The sequence below is a fragment of the Rattus norvegicus genome, chromosome 1 (assembly GCF_021556685.1).
Source record: "Rattus norvegicus strain SHRSP/BbbUtx chromosome 1, alternate assembly SHRSP_T2T, whole genome shotgun sequence".
Classification (NCBI taxonomy): Eukaryota; Metazoa; Chordata; class Mammalia; order Rodentia; family Muridae; genus Rattus; species Rattus norvegicus.
In genome coordinates, this window is record NC_141534.1 from 257465040 (window position 1) to 257473339 (window position 8300).

The following is an 8300-nucleotide window of genomic DNA, read 5'->3' on the forward strand; positions in this document are numbered from 1 at the left end:
GTGTGAGTGTGGTTGTTCAGGAATGGGCAGGACGGAGAGAACACACAGCAGGTAGGCAAGAAGACCAGCATGGACCTGGCAGATGTGCTTTAGGGCTGACTCGGGGAGAAGGAAGGGGGAAAGTAGAGCTTGCTGGTTCCCGCTGGTCGAGCTTCATGAAAACATGGTAGGATCTGAGATGGGGCTGGGAGTGGAGGTGGGAATTAGATGGGGAGTGGAGGTAATGGTGGTTAGATATTTTTCTGGGCTATCATGGATGCTCAGTAGACATCTGTGGGCTAGACCCAGGACTCGGAGCTGTCAGGTAGAGATTTGTCTAAGCAGATGACTACTTATAACCAGGGAAGCGGTTAGAGTGCCAGAGAGGGTAGAATTATATTAGAACTGAGCCCTGTTTCTAGAAGATTCCTGTCAGTGGGGAAACCGGAGGAAGGACAGAAGCCGTGAAGTAACTGAATGAAGAGGAATACTAGGAAGTCAGTGGCCCAGAGGCCATAGAGTTCTTCAGAGGGACTTGGAGAGCTTTCAGTGAGCACTGGAATGGCCAGTGGGCTGGGGCCATTTGCATATTACAGGTGACAGTGTTAGGCCGCAGGACAGTGAGTGTTGAGTGACATGTAGCAAAGAGCCAGAGGTGGACAGGGTTGCTCACTCAATCAAAATGGGGCCTGGAGGGGCTGGGGATTTAGCTCAGTGGTAGAGTGCTTACCTAGGAAGCGCAAGGCCCTGGGTTTGGTCCCCAGCTCCGGGGAAAAAAAAAGAACCAAAAAAAAAAAAATGGGGCCTGGAGAGATGGCTCGGGGTTAAGAGTGCATACTGCTCTTGCAAAGGACCAGAATTTGGGTCCTAGGACCCTCAGGCTTAGTCCAGGGGATCTGACCCCCTCTTCTGGACTTCATGGGCACCAGCATTCATGTGCACATCTCCCATCTGCAGTGAGAGTTGTGGTTTCTTTTAAAAACCCAGTTACGTTACATGAATATGGTTTTAAATCCCAGGTGTGGGGTACAGGGCCGCTTAGGTCGTCCTGAAGCTGTGATTTATCTCCTGCTTTAGGAGGGGCATGAGTTTTGCCAGCTGCAGATAGTTTACATTTAGAATTCTGTAGATTCTGGAGAGAGTATAAACGTGAGAGCCCTGAGAGGCCCCTCGGAGGCTGCTGCTCCCCCTGCTACAGCTGGTTCAGGTAGCTGCGGTCCAACAAGTGGTCATGAGCAAAGAGAGAAGAGCTCGATGGTCTGACCAAGATTGGACTTGCCCCAAGGAACTCGATGCCCCTAATCAGCAGGAAGTAGTCTAACGAGGTCTAAGCCCCTTCCCCTCTAACCTTCTTTCTCACCTACCTAGTCGGGAACTTGGGGGTAATAGGTACAAGAACCCAATAAAGTGACCGAAAGGAACGATTACCCTCCCATTTAGAAATAAAAAAATAAATTAACATTGTCAAAGAGAAAGGAGGGAGGGAGAGATGAGGGAGAGGGGATGTAGATGATGCTAATGGGGAAAGTTCCTCAGAGCACCTTCTCAGAAACAGGAGGGAAGGAGCCAGTGAGGTGAAACTGGGGAGGAATCCTGAGGTAGGCTAGTAGGTTTGGAGAGAGGTTGAGAGGGCACGAGGCTCTCTCATTTTCGGTCAAATGTGGATTGAGGATGAATGAAGGCAGTGTGAATAGGCTGTTCTATTCACCTGCACCAGGGTGCCCGGGAGGAAGAGCCAGGGAGTGAGCGGCAAGCATTGTGTAAGGCTGGAGATTGGTGGGCAGGCTGGCAGGAGGCACAGGGCTGAATGGCCAGTGAGGGCTGGGAGAGGAGGGAAGGTGAGCAGAGGAAATGGGCAGGGAGAAGGCAGAGGGTATAAGAGAGCAGTATTGAGGGAATGACCAAGGTGACCTGGGCCTGTGGAGGAGACTTTCAGACCCTAGAATTCTGGGATTTCCAGAGCTGAGGGTGGTCATGGTGTTTTGTCCTCCACATAGGGGATGAATGGCTGTCCTTAAGACCTTGAGGGCTTCAGCAACCCCAGAATGGGGACGGAGGAGGCTGTAGGCTGCTGGGAATCTCTGAGTATTTATAAAATCACACAAATGATACACACCTTTAATCCCAGGCAGAGATAGGCGGATCTCGAGTTCCACACAGCAAGTTCCAGGATATCCAAGGCTACACAGGGAAACACTGTCTATAAATAAATAATAAATAAATGAATAAATAAATAAATAAATAACACACAAATGGTATATTTTTTTAATTAAAAGAAAAGCCAAACCAAAACAAATAAACAAACTAGGGCCAGAATGATTAAAGTGGAAATTTCTGGTTTCTTTGGAAACTCAGTTGTGTCACGAGATGTTTTTCTGGAAGCTGTCTGGTGAGAGGATGTTTTGCTGAAAGAGACCGGTGGAAGGGTATTTTGCTGGGACGGAAGCTTGAGAGCCTGTGATGTTTGGAAAGAGTATAAGTAGAACCCCCCCCACACACACACAGTGAAAGGATGGCCTTGCATTGCTAGGCCTGGCAGTGCTTCACTGGCCCTCACTTCATAGAGACAAATGGGCAAAGAACTTCTCATGGAATTCCGGCTGATTCTTGCTGCTTCTGCTTTTATGCCGATTAGAAAGAACTTGTTTCTGCTGGATGGAACCACTGCTATGATGTGTGTTTGGTATTTGCTATTGGACTGGACTGCTGGTAATCAGGCAAACAAGAGTGGAATTGCCCCCAAAGAACTACTTCTAAATAAGTTCATAACCCCCTTTTCCTCTAAACCTTTTCTTCCTACCTCTAGCCAGTGGTCTAGAAGGGAAGTTGAAGGGTTCTAGAATCCTAAATAAAGTAGGTTTAGAAAAATCTCATCCTCTAAATGATGTCACCGTGGTTAAAAGAAGCCCTTGCTGGCTGGGGATTTAGCTCAGTGGTAGAGCGCTTACCTAGGAAGCGCAAGGCCCTGGGTTCGGTCCCCAGCTCCGAAAAAAAAGAACCAAAAAAAAAAAAAAAAAAAAAAAGAAGCCCTTGCTGCTCTTGCAACAGATCCAGGTTCAGTTCCCAGCATCCATGTGGCAGCTCACTACTCTCTCTAGCTCCAGTTCCAGGGGATCCAACACCTTCGTCTGGCCTCCCAGGGTGACAGACAGGCATGTGGTGGACATGCATACTGCAGGCGAAACACTTACAATAAAAACAAATAAACTGAGCACAGTGTGGTACCCGCCTTTACTCCCGGCACCTGAGAGAGAGTCAGAGGCAGGTGGATCTCTCTGAGTTCCAGACCAGCCTAGTCTACAGTCTACATAATGAGTTCTAGGACAGCGAGGGCTTCATAGTGAGACCCTGTCTTAAAAAATTAATAATAAAGAGAAAAATAAATATTTTTAAAGGAAACATTTTTTTTTGTTTGTTGTTTGTTTTTATTTTTGAGACAGATCTCTCTCTCCCCCATCCTGGAACTCACTGTGTAGACCGTGCTGGCTTGGAATCCAGAGAGTCCACCTGCTGTGTCTGTCTTCCTAGTGTAAGCACCACCACACCCATCTTCCTCCCCCTAGATCTTCATGTATATATGTTTCATATATTCCTTCATAGGAAAAACAGAAATTAATTTCAAAGTTCAAAGCCTGGGAAGTCCAAGCTTTGTCTCTAATGAAGGTCTGCTTATATATAGACCATGCCTTTCAGCATCTTCAAATAGAGGAAGAGCTAAGAACACACAATGTAAGAACCAAAATGGGGAGTCACACTAAGTACCCATAATGGTTTTAAAAGTAAAACGCACAGTCGTTTTACTTTTTACGTTTTAGACTTACGACTTGTAAAGATAATACAGGGGGTGTTCGTGTCTGCCTTTTGAAATCTTCCCCGACTGCTGAAACTGTACATTATCGGGGTGCATTTGTCAGAGGAAACCGGCACTGGATCATTGTGAAGAACAACCTCTAAACTTTATTTGCCCGTCGTGGGATTTTTCCATACAAATCTTTTTCTTCGTCCAGGACCGAGTCCAGGACACCGTATTGCATTTAGTATACACACTGCGTTGCAACCTGCTTGTTCATTCGGCATGATGTGGAGATGCCGTTCAACGATGCTAAACACTCTTCCATACCATTGTCTTAATGGCTGCACAGTATTCTGTGGATGACTGTACAGTTGCCAATCCCTACTGTGGGAGAGGTTTAGGTGGTATTCAATTTTTCATTCTTTATAAACGAGACTGGGATGAGCCCTTGAAGCCAAATTTTCTGGACCCTCCCGGTTTGCATTTTTACAATAATTCTTAAACACAGCATTGTCGGGGTGAAGGAATACACCTTGCGGGGCTGTGGAGCCTCTCACACAGCTTTCCTCCTGAAAGGTTATGCCGTTCTCTCTCTCACACCAGCACTCCTCAGACACTTTTGTGTGCGCTGCTTTTGTGTTAGGGATCGAAGCCAGGGGCCTGAACGTGTTGGGCTTTTCCTTTCCTTTTCTTTTTTCTAATGTATGACAGAAAGGGGTGTGGGTATATAGACCCTAAGAGAAGTTGTTCTTCAGGACCTGGCCCACATTTTGTAGCCTCAACTTTCCTTCCTCCAAAGACTACTCTGACACTGAATTCAGGTAGCAGCCAGAGTGGGGGGTTGGGTCGTAAGCTATGACTCCTGGGTTCTTGGATACCTCTCGAGTTGAAGGCTGCCAAGGGGAAGGGGGCCCAGGCAGTTTGCTGGACTTTGTTCTTTTGCCAGCAGCTCAGCTCTTAGGCAGAGAAGGGATGAGCAGAAGCTGTAAGGGGAGAGGGAGCCTCTGGTCGCCCCCATGAAAGCTGAGAAGCAGAAGGGCAGTTCCCAGGGGGTTGGGGGGGCAGTAGACAGATTGGGAGAAATGTAACCTCCTGGAGACACATGCTCCAGTTCAAGCAGGAGGTATTAAGGATGAAATATCTCCCGAGCAACAATTCATCTCTAACTGGGAGGAGAGGGACTCGCTGACATTTAGCTGTGATCGGGGGCTGCACACGCCTGTCTCTAAAAGCCTAACAGGAGCACGGCTGCTTGTGTATGAGCAACTGTGCCATGTGCACACATGTACGTAGCACATGCAATGGAATGCGAGGTGCTATGTGCAGCCGCAGTGGGGTGGTGGCTATGGAAGTGGAGACCGCCATAAGATCTGGTGAGGGATGGGATATGACAGGTTATGTGTGTTTCTTAGGAGGCTCACGTGCACATGTACATAACAGGACATGTGTGAGAACATCTGTGTGACTGAGGCTTTGAAAGTCATTTGTGTCTCTAACACAATGCTAGAGTCTACAGTGAATCTGTGTGTGAGGCTAACTTCAAGAGGGCAATTGGGCAATGGTGTGACAGACAGGGTATCGTGTAACCTTGTTTGGTGACAACGAGATAGAAGCTGAAACTGGGCTTGGGCCACCAATGGATTGGGTATAAAAGATGGTGGATAGGAAGCCAGCCCCTAGGGTAGGCTGAGTAAGCTATTGCCAGCCCATGTGGAGCCTTCGTGAGCTTTGAAAGATACTCCAGGGACTGGGAGAGGTGAAGCTGGTGCTGTGCTTGCCTGGCATGCACGAAACCCTGGGTTTGATCTCTGGCATCACATAAACCAAATGTGGTGGCTTGTATCTGAAATCCTAGGATTGGGAGGTGGAGACATGAGCTTCAAGAAGTTAAACATCATTTTCATCGAAGAGCAAGCTGGAGGCCAGCCTGGGTTGCATGAAGTCCTGTTTATAAAGACAGAAAGGAAGAAAGAAGGAAAAAGGCTAACCTGCTATAAAACCCCAGCTGTCAGCCAGTCCGAGGTCTCTCTATACCCTTGAAGAGCTCCCCATGCAGCCTTCATGAATCCAGAGTGCATTACTTGGCCCCCACTTTATTTCTTTACATTCCCTTTAAAGGACTTTATTGTGGTTCTTACAATTTCCATGTTTCTGATTATTTTGTGTCAATAAAGCGCATGGTGGCTAAGACTCCTTGTATAGGTTTGTCTTGCACAGGACAGTAACGCCAGCTGCTAAACGAGGATTTGGGAGAACAGGGTAGTAACTTCACATATATTTTCTGGATGGCTGAGTATTTGTTGAGCCAGACAGGGTGTGTAGGCACACCGACAGGTAACAGTGTGGAGCTGAGCTGGAAGTCTATGCATCTGCAGGATGTGTATGCCAGGCATGTGACTGTCATCTCTCACACACTCGTCCCTGCTCTCCCCAGGTTCCTATCCCTAGATTGTCCAAAGATAGGAAGCTTGTGGAAACAGGCTGAGGCCAGTTCCGGCTCTGCACTGAGACAAGTCAGGGTGGACAGAGTGTTAGGGTTGGACTTGCTGGATGAAGGGGCAGCCAAGGCTTCTATCCCTCCCCCCTCCACATGTCCTTGCACCCTCATTTCCCAGGTCTGGTTGGATCCAGACAATTGTTTCTTAGAGCTGGGCTCAGAAGAAACTTCTGACCAAGCTGTCCCAGGCTCTGTCCCAGGGCCAGCTCTTGATTCTCTTCTATCCGACCTGGGTTCAGATCTCCAGTCCTGCCTAGTGGTTCTTCTCTAGAACTAAGAGAGATGGAAATGAGAAGTTCAAAGTCATCCTCAAGTGTATAGCAAGTTTGAGGCCAGCCTGGGCTAACCTGAAAGCTAGGTGTGGGTACTCCTGTATGAAATAGTGCTAGAGAGGTAGAAACAAGAGGATTTGTTGCAGCTTTGAGGTCAGACTGCTCTTTATAGTGAATTCTGGACCAGAAGAGATACAAAATAATACCCCACTTCCCAGAGGCAGTGAGACTGGAGAGATGGCTCAGCAGTTAGGAGTACTGGCTGCTCTTCCAGAGGTCTTAGGGCTCAATTCCTAGTACCAAGATGGTGGACCGTAAGTAACTGCAGTGCTAGGGAATTTAATACTCTCCTCTGGCCTCTGCAGGCACTGCATGCCTGTGATACACAGACACGCATGTAGGCAGACACCCATACGTAAAAATCAAAGGGGCTGGAGAGATGGCTCAGTGGTTAAGAGCCCTGATCTGGGTTCAATTCCCGGCTCCCACATGCAGTTCACAACTGTCTGTAACTCCAAGATCTGACACCCTCACACAAACATATGTGCGGGCAAGTGCCAATACATATAAAATGAAAATAAATTATAAAAATAAATAAATAAACCTTAAAAAAAGTAGAGGGATCATCAAAATGACTCAATAGGGGTTGGGGATTTAGCTCAGTGGTAGAGCGTTTGCCTAGCAAGCACAAGGCCCTGGGTTCGGTCCCCAGCTCCGAAAAAAAAAAAATGACTCAATAGATAAGGGCGCACACACACATACACACACACACACACACACACACACACACACACAAATAAATGTAAAACAAAAACCTTTCAAAGCTATTTTAAAGCCAGAGAAAGCCAGATGGTGGTGGTACCTGCCTTTAATTCCAGCACTCGGGAGGCAGAGGCAGAGGCAGGAGGATCTCTGAGTTCCAAGCTAGCCTGGTCTACAGAGCAAGTTCTAGCATAGTCAGGGCTACAGAGAGAAACCCTGTCTTGAAAAACTAAAAAGAGCCAGGCATACACCTTTAATCCCAGCACTACAGAGGAGTTCTAGGACTATACAGAGAAAGCCCGGCTCAAAACAAAAATAAAATCCCAAACCAAAAACAAAGTCAGAGAGATAGAGGACAGAGATGGGGGCAGGCTGGAGTTGATATGTGGAGGAGAAAAGCAGAGAGAAAAATGAGCTAGGAGGAAATGGACGGAAGAAAAAGAAAGAAAAGAAATGAAAAGAAAAGAAAAGAAAAGAAAAGAAAAGAAAAGAAAAGAAAAGAAAAAGCGCGGGGCCGCTGGACAGGTTCAGGGCAGAGCCACAGGCAAAGACAGAGCCTTACCTCGCCCTTAGTGAGGGTGGAGGAGGGGCTGTGGAAGTCCGGGGGTTCCTCCCCGCCTCAGGTAGCCACCCACTCAGCCAACCCCATCTCTGTCTCTAAAATCTGGAGCTGCCCTGAGACCTGCTGATGGGCCCTGAGCGACGGAGGCAGGACTTGTTGCGCTGAGTCCTACGGAGGACAGTTGGAGAGACTGCGAGAAGGTCTGACAAGAGAGACTCAAGCTGGTTGTCCTTGTGAGACCCGGTCCTCTGTGTCTTGCTCTGTGTGAGGGGGAAGACCATGCTCTGCTAGACTGGAGCAAAGCCTGAGAGCTTTGTGTTCCCTCAGTGAGCCCCTAGCCTCCAGTTTCACAGCCAAAGCTCAGACACAGGGTCTACCGTACCGGCCAGGCCCTGGTAGCTCTTCTGGTAGCTCTTCCTCTAACCCACAGGGACC